This window comes from Diceros bicornis, chromosome X (genome assembly GCF_020826845.1).
Source record: "Diceros bicornis minor isolate mBicDic1 chromosome X, mDicBic1.mat.cur, whole genome shotgun sequence".
Lineage (NCBI taxonomy): Eukaryota > Metazoa > Chordata > Mammalia > Perissodactyla > Rhinocerotidae > Diceros > Diceros bicornis.
The window spans coordinates 120,186,756-120,210,320 of record NC_080781.1 but is presented as its reverse complement, the minus strand read 5'-3'; the positions used below and the strand labels follow the sequence as shown (position 1 = coordinate 120,210,320).

The 23,565-nt window shown below is 36.9% G+C and overlaps 1 long non-coding RNA gene across 1 annotated transcript in view; it reads left to right on the top strand.

The window, feature by feature from the left end:
- LOC131401433 (uncharacterized) overlaps positions 1-9,220 on the top strand; it is a 48,434-nt gene extending 39,214 nt beyond the window's left edge. Inside the window, exon 3 of the long non-coding RNA XR_009217676.1 lies at positions 1,576-9,220. This is a non-coding gene — a long non-coding RNA (uncharacterized LOC131401433). The remainder of the gene's footprint in view (positions 1-1,575) is intronic.
- The last annotated feature ends 14,345 nt before the right edge of the window (positions 9,221-23,565 follow it).

Sequence of the window (23,565 nt, the reverse complement as noted above, 5' to 3'; positions counted from 1 at the left end):
CAGGAAGTCCAGACACAGGAAGTAGGGAGGCGGAGCCTCAGTGTCCTAACAGTGTGGGCAGGACTTAGAGCCAAGCGCAGACCCTGGGGGCATTTGTCTTGTGAGTATGCCCTTTGGGAGTTAGGCAGGCTGGCTGTCCCTGTGTTGTGGGGCCTGGGCCCACTGTGACAGCAGAGATAGAGCACAATGGACAGGCCAATGCCAAGTACTTTCTGTAGCCAATGTCACCGATGGAGTTGAGGCACACCAAAAGTCTAGAGTACCGTTTCTTGGAGCAAGAAGGACCCTGTATAGAAGGAGTGGGCATACACTGACATGCTACTGTGGGCCAGGACAGACTGGAATTGCTCACATTGGTGAAAACTACGAATGTAATGAAAGGCCTTGAGGAATTCTCTGAACCCAACAACTAGCAGCTCCTGTGGCTTTGCAGGCTCATTGTAAAGCCCAGGGTTAATTCCTTTGTCCTGACAGGACTCTGATGTCATCTCAGCTCTCGCAAGGAGGGCAGAGAGTTGGCCTTTTTTTGTTGGTATTCCGCTGAGAAGGATGGTACATTTTAGGCCTGAGGACACCATTATTTACCTCACACTAGCGTGTGTTCTTCTCTGTGCCAGCTTCATAGGTAGTTCCTGATGAAGATTCCTCAATGATCTTACAAGATATCCCCCCTTTTGGTATGGAGACCTCCAGATACCTCATGACTCATAATCGTAGAATCAAGAAGTGTGCCTAAAATTTCATGGCTGCCTCTCTACTCGTGGTGTTCTTCTTACTTTCTCTATGACAGTATCTGAATTCTTAAAGAAAGGAAGTAATGTTGGTCTAGTGCTCTGATGTGATCTTCCAGTGGTTCAAGATGTTTTTTAAGTATTGCCTCTCCTGGATGCTGATGACATGCAGGCATTCCACTTTGAAAGATAACCTTCCATTAAAACTAGGGGAAGAGAACTGGCTTTTATGACATCCTTGCCTGTGCCTAGTTCTGCTTCAGGCTGGTCATGGTTGAGTTCACAGATTGTGTGTAGACACTGGTGCCTTTGGCATGCAGTAGAGCCTTGGAGATCCTCTGGGAAGCATGTCTCAATGGCTGTAGGTCCTGTGAAAGACAGAAATGACCTCTAACCTCCCCTCCTATTTCACCTATAGTAGACTTGGAGAGAAAGCCTAGGCCAGATGACCTGGGTTCCCTCCTATGGAGGAGTAATTTGACCTGACCGTTTTCTTAGGAGAGTACAACTGTATGTATGGAGACAGTGTCTCATATCTGAAGCTAGAAATGTGGTTGATCCTAGCCCTGGAGTTTCTTAGGTTCAAAACTGTTGTGTTCATCTCTTGCTAACTGTCTTTAATAGAGGACATGTGCCTGGCAGTGGTTGGAAGCCTAAGGCAATCCCACCTAGCCAAGTCCTGGTAGTAGAGCCTAGAAGTTTCATTAATGTTTCCTTTGCAAGAGTGGATAGTGTGGAGGGGCAATGAGTCCACCATTTTTTTTTTAATCCATTCAGTTTAGCTACACCAGGTATTCCCTTCAACCCTCACAGAGCCTGAATTCCTTTCTCTTTGTCCTTATAGGCAGAGAGATGCTCTGCCTGTGATTTAGGGAGAAAAGCAAACTGTTGGACTTTGAAGATCAAACCATAAAAGTTTGCTGACAGCAGGTAAGAGAAATGGAAAAACAAATTGTGTTTTACTCTACTTCTAACATGTGTGATAACATTGAACCAAATAAATAAACGTATATATTTTAGAGAGCCAATATACACTTCGAGTTGTATGTATAAAAATTCAAACAAAACAAAAACGGTGTCTTCGTTTCCAACTCAATCTTTTGAGAGTATACTTTCAAGTTTATATGTATGTGTGTATGTGTATGTATGCATATATATATAGACAAACAAGGCTTGTTATTGATAACATTCATGTAAATTCATTTCCCTCAATATTTTTTAGAGTAAACACCTGGCCTGATCCAAACCACGGTGTAAACATATATCCAATTTTAATACAGATTTATTTTCTGTGTGAAAATAAATTTAAGAATATGTAAATATATATGTTGAAGGATATGATATAAATAATCCAAAAGGTTATCAGTTGTCTTAACAGGTTTTAAGAGAGTGCCTTTCTTCTTGATCATCACATGTTTATTTTCTGAATCTTTGGCGTGCACTATTCCCTAATTTACTAGTGAGAAAATATTGTAATATCTCTCATACCTAAGAGATAAAGTGTGACACCTACAGACACATAAACACACACAAACACCATGAAGTCACAGGAAGTATCTGAATAGTATTTAATGGCATGGGAAAAGACTGTGTTCTAATGTTAAATGGTGAAACCATGAAACAAAACTCTAAGTAACCTCTAATTGGAATTTATACATATGTAAGTGTATGTGTCATGCCATATATGGCATGTGGTAATGACAGCTGTCTGATCCTTCCTCTTATGGTTCATGCCAAATCGTTGCCTACAATTCACCACAAAAGGTGACTAAATGGAGATATACTCCCAGGTTGTCTAGGAGGTGATCCAGGTCAAAGACCATTTGGATTTGTGAATTGTTGGCTTGAGAAGATCTCTAAGCTTCAGCCAATATCTTCTTTTTCTGTCTGGATCTACCCAATTTATGCCTTGAATGAGACAATTTGATGTCATGGGAAAATACTGGACATGTAAAGCTGAGTGAAGCAATTCAGAACCCCGTAGACAAGGTCGGGTGGTAATTTAATTTCTGAAAGAACAAGATGCCTGAAGAGGGTGGGTGGTTTTAGGCCTGAGTTTGACTTCAGATGGAAATCAAAAGTGTAGTAACGTGAACAGGTTTTCTCAAACTGAACAAAATGCTAGACAGCCATGTTTCTTGGTTCTTTAGTCTCTTTGTGGCGTGTTTTTTTTTTGGACTGGAAGGGCAGGAGAAGAGTACTTCCAGGACGGGTCTTTTGGCATATCTGGAGCACTACTGCCATCATGAGGAAATAGTTTCAAAACACTCTTAAGTTGTTACAGCTTCCTTCCTGTGAGGCCAACCAGTTAAAGAAGGGTTCCGTGTTGGACCTCCTCGCCTACTCCCCTATGGCCTTACAAGAAATCTCGACATTGTCTGTATCTGGATGTAGAACCTGGAGAGTAAGGGACCTGGAGTGATCCAGTAGCTGCCAGGAGGTCTAGGCATAGGAAATTGTGGGGGCAGGGCTCAGTCCTCTGACCAGTATGGACAGGATTAGAGGAATCCACCCTAAGACAAATGTAGGCTCTTGTGGGTATTTGTCTCTTGTTCCTGCCCCTTGCAGTAGGCTTTCACATGGTGTCCCAGTGCTATGGAGCTTAGGTCCCTTGGGGCTGAACTGTCAGAGAAAGATGGACGAGCTTGTTTCAAGGGAAGTTTAGCAGCATCCGGTATGCTTGTGGGTCACAGACCACACAAAATTCTGGAGCCCAATGTAACTTTGACTAGCAGAATAGATGCACACATCCAAATGGGGTCACCAAATGGAGAGGAAGACCAGGAAGAATTCTCTATGTCTATGAGGAAAAGGCAGGTACAGACGAATGGTAGCTGATTTTTCAGGCCTAGATAAAAGGCTTGATGGAGTCTTGATCTTGTCTCAGGTATCACAAGAAGACAGGCCTATGAAGCATCTTCATCTTCAATCAACTATGAGGCAGGAACAGAGAACATTGATTAGTATGTGATTAGTGGTCCCAGGCTTTAAGGACTTCAATTTCCTTTGGAAAAAGCCAAGAAATAGTCTTATGCCCTCGCTTCTTGTGACACTTGAGAGGAGATTAAGATTCTATCTGGGGTAGGTCTTTTTTCTTTGACTAGCCAAAATTAGACTGGGCAGCTTAGCCTCTACTCCTTCTAATCAGGCCCCCACTTGCTCCAGGCAATGGGGCTCCAAAATTTTGTGTAATCTGAGACCCACAGCAATCATACCAAATGCTGCTAAACTTCCCTTGGAACAGGGATGTCCATCGTGCTCTGACAATTCAACCACAAGGGACCCATAGCACTGGGATACCATGTGAAAGCCTGCTAACTCTTGCAACCAGGCGCAGGAACAGGAGACAAATACCTACAAGAGCTTACATTTGTTTTGGGGTGGATTTTTCTAGTCTTGCCTTTATTGGGAGGAAACCTAAGCTCCGCCCCATGACTTCCTGTGCCTGGACCTCCTGGCAGCTGCTGGCTCACTCCAGGCCCTTCACTCTCCAGGTTTTACACCAAGATACTGCCAATGTTCAGGTCTCCTGTAAGGCCTTTGAGGAGAAGGCAAGGAGGTCCAGCTTCAAGCCCAGGTGTGTTCTACCTCCTCATAGGTCAGTTCTTCCTTAACTGATTGACCTCACGGAAAGGAAGCTGTAACTATTTAGGATGTTTTGAAACTATTTCCTCACGATGGCAGTAGTGCTCCAGATACGCCAACAAATCCTGCCGCCAGTCCTTCTCCCGCCCTTCCAGTCTGAAAAAAACGCCACCAATAGACAAAGGCGCCAGGAAACATGGCTGCCTTGCATTTTGCCCAGTGTGAGGAAACTTGCTTACACTGCTACAGTTTTGCTTTTGGTTTCCATCTGAAATCAAACTGAGACTTTAAACCATCCACCTTCTTCAGCCGTCTTTGTCTTTCAGAAAATAAATTTCCACTCTACTTGGCCTATGTATTTCTGTTTTCCTTCACTCAGCATTTTATATCCAGTATTTTTCCTTGGCATCAAGTTTTCTGCCTCAAAGGGTAAATCTGAGACATACAAGTTTAAGAGAGAAGAAAATCCTAGAAGTTCAAAGCCTACAAGAGGGTATCTCTAGCCATCTCACTCATCTCTGAGGCTGTCAGAGATTCTGATTTCATTTTCTGTCCTAGCAGTGATACTAATATTTTGTGGGAAGTAGCCCTTTTCTAAGCCCAACAATAGGGCCTAGTTAGTGCTCTTTACTCTGTTCAAAACAATGCCTCACATGGAATGACATTTCTATACACTCCTGCAACAGTGGATATATTTTGTGTGTAGTGTACACTTGCTGTGGGTCTCGCTTAAGACTGGAACAGAAGCACTTTCCAATTCCATTAAATATCTTTCTCCTTCTATATCTTAAGATTTTATCTTTATTATTTATTGATCTGTTACCATTGTTTCTGTAGAAAATACCTCTTATTTTCAAATGGATTGAGGAAATAAAGGAATGTTCTGCAAAAAAGAAAATCACTGACATAGACCATGTCAAAATAAGCACTGATTAAATTTATAGGTATTAATTTCTGATTCTTTTGCTTTACATGTACATCAATCTTTTGGTTCTTGTAGAAGACAGAACTGAATTATTCAATCGATAAACATAAATTACTTATTAAATATAATATCTTACATTCCCCCAATTAGAGATAGAGAATTTTTAATAAATTCTTGGAGTATTTATATAAATTAGTCATTTGTTTGGCACAAAAATCATTTAACATATTAAAATAATATGGATTTTGCAGTCCACATTGTTCATAGTCCAGTAAATTTAGAAATAATTAATGAAAGTTACCAAATCTTACCTAATTTAAAATTAAGGAACACGTTTTAGATTTCCTTTGACTCAAATAGGAAATAAAAAGGGAACTTACATAACATCCAGGAAGGAATTAAAAGAAAGAAGACATCAAATCAAATCCTATTATTCCTGAAGATGCTTTACTCAGAGGAAAGCTTTCATCTATAAACGCTTTATAATTTTATTTTAAAAATTGAAGAAATAAGAAGCAAATGAACTCATTTTACTACATGTTAACAAACAATCAAAGAACCTCCCAAAATAGAAAGACCAAGTCAATCATTATAAAAATCAAGTCAAAGAAATAGAAAGCCAAAAATGCAATAAAATAATAGATGAATTCCAAACTGATTCTTGGAAGACATCAATAAAATATAACAACCTATTGTAAGTTTGAATAAGGAATAAAATAATATTCATAAAACATTATTAAGTTTGGTTTCCTTAAATATGAAGGTTAACTTTGAGAAAGATACTTCCAGCTATGGCTAGGTGAGGATATTGGTAAATCCCCTCTTCAAAGAGCAACTACAAAGCTGTATAAAATTGACAAAAACAATCATATCTGTGCTCTGGAAATCAACTAAAAGCATACAACAATATTATTGTTTGGGTAAGAAAAGTTGAAATCTGTGTTACTGTGGCCTGTTGCTGTTCCCATCTGCTTCCTGCTGAGCTCCATCTATAAGGAAGTTCTGCTAAGAAGAAATAAAGACCTTCGGAGATAAAGTCAGAGAGAATTCCTTGATAGCAGACCTGTATTACAAGAAATACCAAAGGAATTCCTTCAGGCTGAAAGGAAATAACTCTAGATGGTGACTTGAATCCATAAGGAGAAATTGAAGAACACAGGAAATGATAAGTAGCTGGGTTAATATAACAGAGTCTATATTTTTTCTCTTCAATTATTTAAAAGACATAAGACTATATAAAGCAATGATTATTACACTGTTGTTGGCTCTATAACATAAATAGATGTAATATAGATGATAATAACAGCACAAATGTTGTGGGGTATGGAACTATATAGGAGCAATATTTCTACATTTTACTGGAAGTATGTTAGTATTAATCTAATGTATATTTTGATAGGTTCAAATACATACTGTAAACTCTAGAAAAACCATTAAGAAGCTAACTAAAAAATATAATTAAAAATTAAAAGAAATTAGAATGATACATGAAAAAATATATAGTGGGCACAAAAGAAAGCAGTGAAGGTAGAATAGAGGAACAAAAAAAAGCATTAGAAATACAGAAAACAGCAAAATAGCAAATTTAAATCTAACTGTATCAATAACTACATTAAATTTTAATGGTTTAAACACCCAAATTAAAAGCAGAGATAATCAGATTGGATAAAAAAGCAAGATCCATGTATATGCTATCTATAGGAGGCACACATTAAATCCAAAGACACACATAGGTTGAAAGTAAAAGGGTGTAAAAAGATATATATCATGTCAATGATAATCATAATAGAGCTGGAATGGCTATATTAATATATGAAGAAATAGTTTTAAGATGACACTTCAAGACAAGGAATATTAGAAAACACAAAGAGGGAAATTACATAATAATAGCAGAGTCAATACAAAAGGAAGATATAACAATTATAAATGTGTACCATACCTAACAACAGAGCCTCAAAATAAAAAGTGGAAGAAATAAAAGAATAGACAATTCAACAATAATAGAGGGGGAATTTGATACCTGCTTCTCAATAATTGGAAGAAGAACTAAACAGAAAATCAACAAGGAGATACAATACTTGAACGACATCAACTAACTTCACTGACCACACAAAGCCTGCAGCATACACATTATTTTCAAGCACACATGGAACATTCTTTGTGATAGAACATATGGTGGACCCAAAAACAAGCCTCAGTAAACTTAAAGATTGAAATCATACAAAGTATGTTCGGTGACCACAGTGGAAATAAATTCGAAATTAACGAAAGAAAGAAATCTAAGATAAACATAAATATTTGGGAATTACACAACACATTTCTAAATAACTGATGGGTCAAGGAAGAAATCATAAAGGAAACTAGGAAGTGTTTTGAAGCCAAGGCAAAGCTTAGAAAGAAATTTACAGTTTTAAAGACTTTTATCGGAAAAGAAGATAGGTTTTGAATCACCAATCTCATTTGCCCTTTAAGAAACTAGAAACACAAGAGCAGACTAGGTCCAAAGCAAGCAGAAGAAAATAAATAATAAAGATTAGAGTGGAAATCAATGATATAGAAAAGAATAAAACAAGAGTGAAAATCAATTAAATAAAAATTAGTTCTAAAAGGAAAAAATCTACAAAGTTGACAAATCTTTAGACAAAGAAAGAAAAAAAGAACAGGCACATATTACTAAAATCAGCAATGAGGATTGGGACATCACTACTGATCTTACGTAAATTAAAAGGATCGTAAGGGAATATTATGAACAATAGTATGCCAGTGAATTAGACAACTTAGATGAAACGGACAAATTCCTTGAAAAATAAAAATTATCAAGACATATTTAAGAAGAAATAAAAAATCTGAATAGACCTATGACAAGTAAATAGTTTAAATTGGTAATAAAAAACATTTCCACTAAGAAAAGTCTATACCCAGGTGGCTTAACTGGTGAATTCTATTAAATATTTAAAATAGAAATAATGCCAGTACTTAACTGGTTTCAAAAAATAGAGAGTAAGGGAACATTTCCCAACTCGTCCTATGAAAGCAGCATTACTCTGACACCAAAGCCAGACAAAGACATCAGAAGAAGAAAGACTACAGACCAATATATCCTTCATGAACATGACATAACAATACTTAAAATATTAATAAACTTAATCCAGCAACATATAAATAGGATGATATACCATGACCAAATGGGATTTATCCCATGAATGTAAGGTTGATTTAATATTTAAACGTCAATGTACTGTACAATATTAATAGAATAAAGGATTAAAATCACATGATTTTCTCAGTAGATGCAGGAAATTTTTTGATAAAATCCAAAACACATTTAAAATAAAAACGCTCAAGAAAGTGGGAATAGAAGGAAACGTCCTCAAGCTGATAAAAGACATTCATGAGAAACCCAGAGGTAACATCATACTTAATGTTGAAGGAATGTATTATTTCCCCCAAAGGTTGCTAACAAGGCACAGATGTTCACTTTCACCACTTCTGTTTTCACATTTTACTAGATGTTCTTGCTAGTGCAATAAGGAAAAAAAACGCATTAAATGCATCTGGATTTGAAAGGAAGAATTGAAACTGCCTTTGTTCTAGAAAACGTCAAGGAATACACAAAAAACTACTAGAACTAATAATTAAGTTTAGTAAATTCATGTGATACAATATCAATAAACAATATTGATTGTATTTCTATATATTAGCAATTAAAAATCTGAAAATGGAATTAAGAGTATAATTCTATCCACGATAGCATCAAAAAATAAAATACTTAAGGTTAAATTTGACAAAAGAAGCACAAGAATTGTACACTGAAAACTACAAAACTGCTGAGAGAAATCAGAGACTATCTCAATAAAGGGAGACACATTCCATATTAATTGGTTGAAATACTCATTATTGTTAAGGTGGCAATCATACCCAAATTGACGTATAAATCAAAAGAGTCAATCCCTATCAAAATCCCAATAGAAGTTAATAGGACGATCTGAAAACTTATGTGGAAATGCAAATGACCTAGAAGAGCCAAAACAAATTCTAAAAAGTACAGAGTTGAAAGACTTACACTAATTAATTGCAAAAGTTACTATAAGACCACAGTAATCAAGACATTACTGATTGGTGATACTATAGGCATATGTATCAATGGAATGAAATTGAGATTCCAGAGATAAATCCTTACATCTACATTCAACTGATTTTTGGCAAAGGTACCAACAAATCAGTGGGGAAGAAGATGGTCTTTTCAATGAATGATGCTGGGACATTTGGCTATCCACATGCAAAAAATGAATTTAAACCCTTACCTAGCATCACAACCACACAGAAATCTTAACTGAGAATGGATCATAGGTCTAAATGTATGAGCAAAATATATAAAACTTCTAGAAAGAAACAGGAGGAAATCTTTGTCTTTGGGTTAAAGAAAGATTGACAGATTAGACTCAGATTTCATCAAAATTAGGAACTGCTTTTGCAAAGACACTTACTAGAATGAAAAGGCAAGCCACAGTTTGAGAGAAAATATTTACAAAACATATGTTTGATAGAGGACTTGTATGCAAAAATATATAAAGAATTCTCAAAACTCACTAATAGGAAAATTAAAAAAAAATTAAAATAAGTATCTTAGCTCAGGCTGCTGTAACAAAAATAGCATAGACCGGGTGGCTTAAACAACAAACATTTACTTCTCATGGTTCTGGAGGATACCAAGTCCAAGATCAAGGCACCACAAATCTGGTGTCTGGTGAGAGCCTACTTCCTGGCTTGTAGACAGCCACCTTCTCCTATATCCTCACATGGCTGAGAGAGATTATCTCTCTTGTGTCTCTTATAAGGGCACTAATTCCATTCATGAGGGCCCCACCCTCATGATCTAATTAACATGGAGATTAGGCTTGAACATATGAATGTGGGGAAACAGAAATATTCAGTCCATGGTAATGGGCAAATAATTTAAATATTTTACTAAAGAAGATATATTCATAGTTAAAAATACATGAAAATATGCTCAAACATCACAGTTATTAGGGAAATGCAAATTGAAACCATAATACGATGCCACTACAGACCCATTAGAATGGCTGTAATTCTAAAAAAGATAATTCCAAGTGTTGATGAGGGTGTGGAGAAACTGGAACTCATACAGGTCACTGGGAATATAAAATTGTGTTGCCACTTTGGGAAACAGTTTGACTATTTCTTTAGAAAGGAACATAGGCAACAAAAACTAAAATAGACAAGTGGGACTACATTAAATTAAAGATCTTCTGCACAGCAAAGGAAAGAATAAATTGAAAAGGCAACATACAGAATGGGAGAAAATATTCACAAGCCATATATCTGATAAGGGGTTAATATCCAAAATATATAAAAAAACTCATGCAACTGAATAGCAAAAAGAGCAAATAATCCAATTAGAAAATGGACAAAGGATCTGAATAGACATTTCTCTAAAGAAGACATACAAATGGCCAATAGGTATTTGAAAACATGCTTAACGTCACTAATCATTATGGAAATGCAAATCGAAACCACAATAAGATCATCTCACACCTGTTAGAATGGCTATTATCAAAAAGACAAGAGATAACAAATGTTGGCAAAGATGTAGAGACAAGAGAACCCCATATACTGTTGGTGGGAATGTAAAATGGTACAGCCCTTATGGAAAACAGTATGGTGGTTCCTCAAAAAATTAAAAATTAAGCTACCATATTCAGTAATCTCCTTCCTGGGTATATATCTGAAGAAATTGAAATCTGTACCTTGAAAAGACATGTGCACACCCATGCTCATTGCAGCATTATTCACAATAGCCAAGATGTGGAAACAACCTAAGTGTCCCTCAATGGATGAATGGATAAAGTAGGTGATATATATATATATATATATATATACACACACAATGGAATATTATTCAGCCATGAGAAAGAAGGACATCCTCCCATTGACAACGTGGATGGAACTTGAGGGTATTATGCAATTGAGATAAGTCAGAGAAAGACAAATACTGTATAACTTATATGTGGCATCTAAAAAAGCCAAACTTCTGAAAACAGAGAGTAGAATGATGCTTACCACAGGCTGGGCAGTTGAGGAATTGGGGAGATGTTAAAGGTACAAGCTTGCAACTACTAGATAAATAAGGTCTGAAAATATAATGCACAGCATAGTATTCTGTGCTGGTCTCAGCCTATTGATAGTGATACTACGGCTAGAAATGCCTGGGGGCACTCACCAAGAACCATGACAAGCCTCCCACAGACATTTCCCCTTTTGGAACTAATTTTATGGCTGGACTGGGCCTTGTGGTTCTTATTATGATTGCAAGACACACTTCGGCAACAACCATGAGGGAACTTTGGAGAAAAACAAGGTTTATTATTAACAGGTACTGGAGGATACATGGCACACCTGGGGCCATACAGCGAGGTTGTAGGGAGAGAGAGAGAGAGAGAGAGCACAGGGTGGGCCCTAGGGTTTTGCAGTTTCACTGTTTATTGGTGAATTTAAAACATAAGAGTGGGAATTAAAGAATGGGAAGGGAAAAACAAGCAAACTGTCAGTTATCTAAGTCAACCAGAAATCTCAAAAACAAAGGAATTAAGGGTTGAGGCAGCATGGCTCTTTATCTAGTCATGCAGCTGGCAATGTCTGTGAAGTGGATGCCTTGACAATTAAAAGCTCAATGTCAGGCACTTCCTTTACAATAAAAAACACAACTTTCAGGCGCTTGCATTACACATAGTTATTATAGTCAACAATGCTGTATTATAAACTTCAAAGTTGTTAGAAAACTAGATCTTAATTGTTCTTACCACAAAATATAAATGATAATTATGTGACTTGATAGAGGTGTTAGCTAACCCTACGGTGGTAATCATATTGCAATATATAAATGTATCAAACCAATACATTGTATACCTTAAACTTATACAATGTTATATGTCAATTATATACCAATAAAAATAATTAAAAAAACATGAACTTAGGATATGACCTAGTTATTCCCTTTCAAGGTATCTATCCAAGATAAATGCAAATATATGTCCACACAAAGATCTACAGCCATGTGTTGCTTAACGATGGGGATATGTTCTGAGAAGTGCATCATTAGGTCATTTCATCATTGTGTGAACATCATAGAGTGTACTTACACAAACCTAGATGGGATAGCCTATTTCACACCTAGGCTGTATGGTACTAATCTTATGGGACTACTGTTGTATATGTGGTCCATCGTTGACTGAAACATCATGCAGTGCATGACTGTACATAAATTTTCATAGCAGCCTTGTTTAGAGTAGCCCCAAAGTGTAAACAATACAAATGTCCATCAGCAGGTGCATGGATAACCAAAATGTGGTATATCCATACAATGGAATATTATTCAACAACTATAAGGAATGAACTACTGGATATATGCTACAACATGGATGAACTTCAAAAACATTAGACTAAGTGAAAAAAGCCCAATTCAAAAGAAAGCATATTTTATGATTCCATTTTATGAAATGTCCAAACAAGGCAAAATTATAGTGACAGAAAGCAGATTGGTGTTTGTGTATGGATGGAGTCGTGAGTGAGGGATTAATTGCAAGCAAGCATGAGAAAGCTTTTCAAGTGATTGAAATTATCTAAAATTGGATTGTGGCAATAGGTGCATAACTATAAGTTTACTAAAAATTATTTGAATTTTACACTTATAGTGGGTAAATTTTATGGTATGTAAATTATCCTCTGATTAAGCTGTTAAAAATTATAAAATGAGGGCCAGCCCCGGTGGCCTAGTGGTTAAGTTCTGTGCACTCTGCTTCGGCCCCCTGGGTTTGGTTCCCAGGTGCGGACCTACAGCACTTGTCTGTCAGTGGCTGTGCTGTGGTGGCAGCTCACATACAAAAAGAGGAAGATTGGCAGCAGATGTTAGCTCAGGGCAAACCTTCCTCAGCAAATAAATAAATAAATAAACAAATAAATAAATAAAATTAAAAATGAGAAAGTAGAATACACATACAGGAAAGATTATAGTGATAAGTGATTTCCCCTAGAAATTTTTTGTCATTGTATTTGAAAACATAGAGGAAATGGACAATTTCTTACTGAATTTATTTACTCATTCAATAAATCTTTATTGAGCACTGATTCCAGTCATGTTATTCTGTTTTCAGCTGTTAACAGAATGAACACAGTCTCTCCTTTAAAGAGTTTCTATTCTAGAGCCACTTCTGATGGCCTAGTGTCAGCACTCTCACTACTTCGGTGGCCCGGGTTCGTTTCCTGGTCATGGAACCACACCACCTGTCTGTCAGTTGCTATGCTGTGGCGGGGGTTCACATAGAAGAACTAGAAAGACTTACAACTAGAATATACAACCATGTACTGGGGCTTTGGGGAGGGAAAGAAAAAAAAAGAGGAAGACTGGCAACAGATGTTAGCTCAGGGTGAATCTTTCCCTGCAAACGAAAAAAAAAGTGTTTCTATTCTATTGGGAGGTAACAGACAATAAAGAAGTCACCTTTGTTTATTATCATATTTGATGTTGTGATGTGTAAAAAAATGCAACATAGTCTATAGATAGAATGATGTGGAGGTGCTGTTTTTTAGATGGAGTGGTCAAAACTTCCAGCAAAAATCAAGAAATATATCATTATATTCCATTGTATCAACAGAATAAAGGTAAACAACATGATCATGTCAATAGATGCATGTGATAAAATTCAGCAGCCATTTATCGTAAGATTCCTAAATAAAATAGTCATACAAAAAAGCTACTTAAAAGTAATAGAGATTGTTACTGAAACCTAATGGTAATGTTAATGCAAATGATAAAACACTAAAGCAGTTTAACAAGAGAGATATACCTGCTTTTACTGTTATTAATAACATTGTCTCAGAGGGTCAAATGGATATAATGTCAATGAAATAATGGAAATTAGTTTGAAAAAGTATAAGTAAAACTATATTGTTGATATTGTATATTAAAAATGCAAGAGTCTAAAGAAAATCTACTCTCCCTCCATGAAACGGTAAGTTCCATGAGAGCAGAGACTTTGTTTAGTTTACTGTTGTATCTCCAGCCCCAGACTATGTGTGTGGCACATAATAAGTACTCCATAGATATTGTGGTAGAGTGAATTTGGTATGTGACTGAATATCATTTGAATATATAAAACTCAGCAGGATTTTTTGTACAGTATCACTAAACCCTTAAAAATGAAAATGGAAACAAAATAGGCCATTTGAAGTCATGCCTAAAACTGCAAAATACTTAGGAATGGTGTTTACAAGAAAGGCAAAGGATGTATTGAGTTCAGTTCTTGGCCAAAATTCTATGTGTGATCTTTCAAGCTCAACCATAGGTAATTACTAAGTTTTTACCTGGTAGGCCTTGTGCGGGAAAGCTGCCAGACTTGGTATACAACCAGTTCATTGCAGTCTCCTAAAGGAGTTTCATTCAAGACCTCAGGCTCCCTTGGCCAGCTATGCTCATACACTTATCTGCATTCCTAGCCCACGTGTCTGCATTCAGAAGCCTCTTTATCAGGGGTCCTTAGCTGAAGTCTCTCTGAGGAGCCCCTGTGAAGACTGCCCTAACAAATGGCCTTGAAGATATTTTTCTCCTCTGTGACTCAGCACTCAGTACTTTTACACTCCTACCCCCTCTTGGTCTCCACTGGCCCCTGGGTCCATGAGACGGCAGGAGCCTTTTGTTTGATGTTCCCTTGGCAATGAAACAATTCCCTATCTGCACTGATACATCTGATCCTCCCCCAGTGCTGTTCTGTGGGAATAAATTGGACATTGGGAGAGTTAGAGCTTTCTCCTTTTGCTTATCCAATTGTAATGAGTGAATAAAGTGAATTGTCCTTTTTCTTTTGCCTTGTTGTCTTAATTGACTACTCAAACACCTGGCAGCTCAGCTCTTTCCAGCTCATCTCAGTCTCTGACATCTACACGAAGAAAAGTGTAGAATAATATTGATGGATTTTTATATTTGAACAAATGCAAGACATTGTGTTCTTGGGTGGAGGTGTTATTTAATAAAAATGTCAGGCTTCCAAGCTTAGATACAAATTTGTTGGAATTCTAGTTAATATCCCAACAGAATATTTATTAATAATGTGTTTTTAAAGTTTATAGGGGAATATTTTTAAAAGGCAGGCAAGGAAATGATATAAAAGAAGTAGAGACACTTGGTATGGTAGGTATCAGTTTATGATTTAAATCATATAATAAAATTATTGCAATCAAATTAATAGGTTATAAAGAAACAGCTAAAAAGAAACCTAGAATTGGAGCAAGCCTAACAGACTAACCTTGAAGACCATCCCTGCAAAGTGACAAAGTGGATCACACTGTGGAGCAATTTATGCCTGAGAGCATTGTCAAACAAAGAAGAGCAATCGCCTAGCAATTAGAGGAGACAAACAGCTGGGTATGAGACCAATATAGGCAGACCAGACAGAAGCTTAACAGGGAGATTATGGAAAGAGACAGTCAAAAAGACCCCAGCTGAAACCATAGTCATCCCACAGATCTCCATCTAGGTCTATGGTATCTCCTTGGGAGGAGAGGCTCTGAGCTTTCTCATCCACCCCAGCTTCAAGTTACAGCAGCTAAATTCCAGGCAAGTGCAGCTTAGGTGTTTAGGGCTCACTTTTTCCACCAAGCCCCTACTCATAGGGCAAAGGCATGGCAGGCAAAAAATACTGGGGCTCTGATCACCCTTGCCTCAGCTCGCTCATACTGTGGAGGTTCCATGAAAGGACAGGCAAGCTAAAATGGTCACAGGCTACTGTCACAGCCCAGCACCCTCCTTGTAAAGTGAGGGGTCACTCCAAGAGAAGTGGGCCCTATTCCCTTCCCCCACTCTGGAGCAGTGGCTCAGAGATTTCGCCCAGTGGGGAAGGTGAGTTTTAAGAATCTAGAGCTCTGAAGGTCTTCCCAAGTTGACTGGCTTTATTTGGAATTGAGTGTAGAGAATGTCACACCTAAAGATGGTGTCAAAAACAATGGAGATTTTGGAGGCAAGCAATTAAGAAGAGGCTGGTAGGTCCTCTCAATTAATAGCAATAAGCTAAACCATAAGTCAGCTAGTTCACCAGAAAGAACCAGGAAAAAAGAGCTAGGAAGAGCTCTCCTGGGATCAGAAAAAAACTCAAAGTCTTTTCTCAAAAACTACACCTGCAAGGAGGCCTAAGATTAAAGGGATCAAACTGTGTAGCAATTTATGCCCCAGGGAATCATTGGAAAGAATAAGCTGGCAATTAGTGGTGACTTACTGCTAGGTGTGATACCAGCAGAGGCAGACAGCTTAACAGAGAGAGGAGTAAAAGAGACTGACAAAGAGAGCCTAGCTAAAACTGCTGTCATACTGGGGTGACTGTGTGCCTGCCCAAGGCTGAGCCTTTGAGGAACTGATATCACAGGCTGCACATTGCTGGAGGAATAGACTTCACTGAACTAGTCTATCCAAGGCACCAACGTAAAAGGTAAACAACAATAAGTAGCCCCAATGTGTGTGTGGAGGATCAGTATCCAGAGGTGCTACAAAATATTATCAAAAATGTCCAGTTTTCAACAAAAATTACAAGAGATGCAAACAAATCGGAAAGTGTAATACATGTATTGGAAAAAAAGCAGACGTGAAAAACTGCCTTTGTATGGACTCAGATGTTGGACATATTAAGCAAAATCTTCAAAGCAGTTATTAAAAATATGTTTAAGGGGTTGGCCCAGTTGCATGGTGGTTAGGTTCACGCACTCTGCTTTGGTGGCCTGGGGTTTGTGGGTTTGGATCCTGGGCATGGATCTATGCACCGCTCATAAAGCCATGCTATGGCGTCATCCCACATACAAAATGGAGGAAGATTGGCATAGATGTTAGCTCAGGGACAATCTTCCTCAAGAAAAAGAGGAAGACTGGCAATGGATGTTGGCTCAGGGCCAATCTTCCTCACCCCCCCCCAAAAAAAAAGTTTAAAAAACTAAAGAAAACTATGTTTAAAGAATTAAAAGAAGACATGATGACAATGTCTCATCATAGAGCATATCAATAAAGAAAAATTGTAAAAAAGATACAAAAGGAAACTCAAGCTAAAAAGTACAATCACTGAAATAAAAAATTCACTAGAGTAACTTAACAGTAGATTTGAGATGGCAAAGGAATGAGTTGGAGAATTTAAAGATGGAACAATAGAGATTACGCAATCTGAAGAACAGAGAAAAAAAAGATTGAAGGAAATGAACAGAGCTTCAGAGAAAAGTGGGACCCTGTTAAGTACCATTAAGTGCACCAACATATACGTAACAGAAGTACTAGAAGGAGAGGAGAGAAAGGAATAGAAAAAACAAGATAAAATAATAACTGAAACTTCCTAAACTTGATGAAAAACATTAATCTACATACCAAGAAGGTCAATGAACTCCTAGTAGGAAAAATACAAAGAGATCCACAGCTAGACACATCATAGTCAAAATGTTGAAAGACAAAGAGAAAATCTTGAAAGAAGCAAGAGAAAAATGACTTGTGTACAAGAGAACCCCTGTAAGATAAACAGCTAAATTCTCATCAGAAAATGAAAATGCAACATATAAGATCTTATGGACTGCACCCAAAGCAGTTCTTAGGAGGAAATTTATGGCTGTAAATGACTATATTAATAAAGAATATGCTTTCAAATCAATAACTTAACCTTCAACCTTAAGAAACTGTAAAAAGAAGAGCAACCTAAACTACAAGGAAGGAAATGAATATTAGAGCAGAAATTAATGAAATAGAGAATAGAGAAATGATAGACAAAATCAATGACACTAAAAGCTGGTTCTTTGAAAAGATCAACAAAATTGGCAAACCTTTAGCTAGACTGATCAAGAAAAATAAGAGGACTCAAATAAAGAATGAATGACGGGACATCAGGACTAACATTACAGAAACAAAAAGGATTATAAGGGAATACTATGAACAGTTGAATGCCAACAACTTATGTAAATTACATGAAATGAACAAACTCTAGGAAAGACAAAAGACTAGAACTGACTGTAGAAGTAGGAAATCTGAATAAATCTGTAACAAGTAAAGACATTGAATTAGTTATCAAAAAACTTTAAAGAAAACTCCAGGCCAAGAGGCCTTCACTGGTGAATTCTACCAAAGACTTGAAGAAGAATACCAAAATTTCACAAACTCTTCTAAAGAATAGAAGAGTGACACTTCCCTTTGGGCCGGCCCTGTGGCATAGTGGTTAAGTTTGTGTGCTCCGCTTCAGTGGCCCAGGGTTTGTGGCTTCGGATCACGGGCATGGACCTACGCGTTGCTCATGAAGCCATGCTGTGGAAGCATCCCACATATAAACTAAAAGAAGATTGACACAGATGTTAGCTCAGGGCCAATCTTCCTCAGCAAAAAAAGAGGAAGATTGGTAACAGATGTTAACTCAGGGCTAACCTTTCTCACTAAAAAAAAAAAAAAAATGACACTTCCCAACTCATTCTATGAGGACAGTATTACGTAGATACCAAATCAGACAAAATATCACACAAAAAGTAACCTAAAGTCCAATAGCTCTTGTGAATATAGATGTGAAAGTACTCAACAAAATACTACCAAACCAAATCCAGCAGCATATTAAAAAGGGTTATACACCATAAAAAAGTGGTATGTATCCCAGGAATGCAAGGTTGGCTTAACACATGAAAATGAATCAATATAATACACCATATAAATATAGAATAAACTACAAAAACCACATGATCATCTCAATAGATGCAGAAAAAGCATTTGATAAAATCCAACATTTTTTTAAAAAATGAAATCACTCCAAAAACTAGGAATATAAGGAAACTTCCTTAACCTGATAAAGGGCATCTATGAAAAATTCACTGGTGACACATTTAATGGTGAAACACTGAATATTTTCCCTTCTAGGATCAGGGACAAAACAAGGCTGTTTACTTTCACCACTTTTATTCAACTTGGACTGCAAGTTTTAACCAGGGCAATTAGGCAAGGAAAAGAAATATAAGACATCTAAATGGGAAAGGAAGAAGTAAATCTGTCTCTATTAGCAGATGGTGTGATCATGTATAAAGAAAATCTCAGGGAATCCACTAAAAAATCTATTGCTCTAATGAACCAGTTCTACAAGATTGCAAGACATACATTCAATATACAAAAATAATTTTTTCTATGCACTAGCTATGACATTCTCAAAATAAAATTAAGAAAGCAATTCCAGTTACAATGGCTTTAAAAATTAAATAATTATAAATTTAATTTAAAAAATGCAACCCTTGTACACTGAAAATTACAAAACCTTATTGAAAGTTATTAAAGACCTGAATTAATGGAAAGTCATCCCATGTCCAAGGGTTAGAAGATTTAATATTGTTAAAATGACAGTATTCCTCAAATTGATCTTCAGATTCTACATGACCACTATTAAAATCCCAATTGACTTTTGTGTAAAAATTGACAAACTGATCCTAAATTAATATGAAAATGCAAGGTACCCAAAATAGCCAAAACAATTTTAAACAGAAGAACAAGTTGGAGGATTCACACTTCTAATTTAAAAACATACTATAAAGCTACAGTGTTCAAGAGAGTGAAATATTAGCATAAGTACAGACATATAGATCAATGGAACAGAATATAGAGTGTGGGAAAAACCCTTACATTTATGGTCAGTTAATTTTTGGCAAAGATGCCAAGGCAATTCAATGTGGAAAAAACAGTATTTCAACACATGGTGCTGGGACAACTGGGTATCCACATGCAAAAGAATGAAGTTGTAAACTTAACCAAGAAGGCAAAAGACTTTTACACTGAAAGCTACAAAATATTGCTGAAAGAACTTAGAGAAGATATAAATTTGTGGAAAGACATCCCGTGTTCACTGATTGGAAGACTTAATATTGTTAAGACGTCAATACTACCCAAATTAATATACAGATTCTGTGCAATCCCTATCAAAATCCTAACAACTTTTGCAAAAATAGAAAAATTCATTCTAAAAATTTATATGGAATCTTAAAGGAACCCGAATAGCCAAAACAATCTTGAAAAGAATAACAAATTTGGAGGTTTCACACTTTCTGACTTAAAATCTTATTACAAAGCTACGGTGGTACTGGCATAAAGACAGGCATATACACCAGTGGAATAGAATAGAGAGCCCAGGAATAAACTGTGTATGTGGTCAAATGATTTTCAACAAAGATGCCAAGACCATCAATGGGGAAAGGACAGTCCTTTCAACAAATGGTGTTGAGAAAACTGGATATGCACATGCAGAAGAATGAAGTTGGATCCTTACCTTACACCATATACAAAAATTAACTCAAAATGAATCAAAGACCTAAACATAAGACCTAAAACTATAAAACTCTTAGAAGAAAACATAGGGGGAAAATCTTTGTGATACTGGATTTAGCAAAGATTTCTTGGATATAGCACCAAAAGCATAGGCAACGAAAATAAAAATAGATAAATTGGACTGCATCAAAATTGAAAACTTCTGTGCATCAAAGGACACAATCAACAGAGTGAAAAGGCAACCTACAGAATAAGAGAAAATATTTTCAAATCATATATCTGAAAAGGGGTTGATATCCAGAATATACATAGAAATTCTAAAACTCAACAACAAGAAAATAAACAACCCAATAAAAAAGTAGGCAAAGGATTTGAATAAACATTTCTCCAAAGAAGATACACAAATGACCAAAAAGCATATTAAAAGATACTCAACAACACAAATTATTAGGGAAATGTAAATCAAAACCACGATGAGATATTGCTTCATACCCACTAGGATGGCTACTATCAGAAGAACAGAAAATAAACGTTGGCGAGAATGTGGAGAAATTGGAATCCTTATGCACTGTTGGTGGGAATGTAAAATAGTACAGCCACTATAGACGACAGTATGGTGGTTCCTCAAAAAATTAAAAATAGAGTTACCATATGATCCAGCAATTCCATTTATGGGTATATATCCAAAAGATTTGAAAACAGAGTTCAAAGAGATATTTGTATACCCATGTTGAGAGCAGCATTATGTACAATAGCCAAAAGGTGAAGCAACCCAAATGTCCATCAACAGATAAATGGATAAGCAAAATGTGTCATATACATATAATGGAATATTATTCAGCCTTAAAAAGAAAGGAAATTTTGACAGATGCTACCACATGGATGAACTTTGTAGACATTATGCTGAGTGAAATATCTGTCACAAAAAGACAAATATTGTGTGATTCTAATGATAGTCATGCGTCTTTTAACCATAGGGATACGTTCTGAGAAATGCGTCTAGCTGATTTCATCATTCTGCAAGCATCATGGAGTGTACTTACACAAATCTAGATGGTCTAGCCTACTACACACCTAGGCTCTATGGTATAGCCTATTGCTCCTAGGCTACAAACCTGTACAGTATGTTATTGTACTGAATACTGTGGGCAACTCTAACACAATGGTAAGTATTTGTGTGGCTAAGCATAGAAAACTTACAGTAAAAATATGGTATAAAAGATAAAAAAAATGGTACATCTGTATAGGGCACTTACTGTGAATGAAGCCTGCAGAACTGGGAGTTGCTCTGGGTGAGTTAGTGCGTGAGTGGTGAGTGAATGTGAAGGCCTAGGACATTACTGTACGCTACTGTAGACTTTATCAACACTCTATGCTTAGGCTACTCTAAATTTATTAAAAAATATTTTTCTTTCTTCAATAGTAAATTAACCATAGCATACTGTAACTTTTTTATTTTATAAACTTTTTAATTTTTTTAACTTTTTGACTTTTTTGTAATAACTTTTAGCTTAAAACACAAACACATTGTACGCCTGTACAAAAATGTTTTTTCTTTATATCCCTATTCTATAACCTTTTCTCCATTAAAATTTTTTTTTTACTTTTTAAACTTTTTTGTTAGAAACTAAAGCAAACACACACATTAGCCTAGGCCTGCACAGGGTCAGGATCATCAATATCACTGTCTTCCACCTCCACATCTTGTCCCACTGGAAGGTCTTCAGGGACAATAACACATATGGAGCTGTCATCTCCTATGGTAACCTTCTTCTGGAATGCCTCCTGAAGGACCAGCCTTTGGCTCTTCTTGAGGAGGTGTCACTCTTTTCAGAAACATGTCCATGGTGGTTTGTTTGCTCTGTTTCTTTTTTCCATCTTGGATTTGCTTGTAAGCTGATAAAGAACCATGAACGTTTCTTTCTATTAATGAAAACCTTTCAGTGTTGCGGTCCATGTTTTCAAACGTTTTAAGGAGCTTGTTGTGGTCTGCAAAAGCTTCTGCTAAACACTTCACTGTGAACTTTTTTGGAGTTCTTTTTCATCTTCTGCAGTTTCTCTTGCCTCTTCAGCTATTCCTTCCTCTTCCAGTTCCAACAACTCCTCATTAGTCAGTTCCTCAGGAACAACCTCTAGGAGGTCCTCAATGTCACCCTCATTCACACCCAGCTTAAAGTTGGTTGCCATCTCAACCACAGCCTTGTTGACTTTTACAACCTCCTCCTCCTCGGCGAATCCTTTGAAGTCACAGACGAACCTCTTGAGTGTCTTCTTCCAGATGCCATTCATACACTCCTTAGTGATATCACCCCAAGCCCAAGCAAGGTTCTTGATGCAATCACAGATGTTGTAATCCTTCCAGAATTTCATCAGTGTCTTCTTAGTGTCTTCCTCAGTTGCAGCAATAGCCTGGGCAAAGGTCCTCCTCAGGTGGTAGGCCAGAAAAGCTGCTATAATTCCTTGATCCATTGGTTGGATCAAAAAGGTGGTGTTTGGAGGGAGAAACACTGCTTTGATATTGGGATGAAGATCACCCATAAAAGGAGGATGTCTGGTAGCATTATCAACAATAAGCAAAACCTTGAAAGGTATGTTATTCTCCAAAGAGTACTTCTTCATTTCGGTGGCATAGCAATTGAGGAGGGCATCTTGGAAGAGGAACTGGGTCATCTATGACTTCTTATTGCTCCTATAGTACACTAGCAATGTGTGCTTATTGATATGCCTGAAGGCCCTGGGGTTCTCACTGTGCCAGATCACAAGGGGTTTCAATTTGTAGTCTGCAACATTGCCCCCAAGCAAGACTGTTATCCTGTCCTTAAAAGCCTTGAAACCTGGCATTGACTTGGCCTCCTTTTGGATGAAAGTCCTTTCAGGCATCTATTTCTAGAATAGAGAGGTTTCATCCATATTGAATTTGCTCTGGCAAGTAATTTACCTCCACAGTCAGCTCATCTAGAGTTTCCAAAAATTCTTCGGCTGCCTTCACATCAGCACTTGCAGAC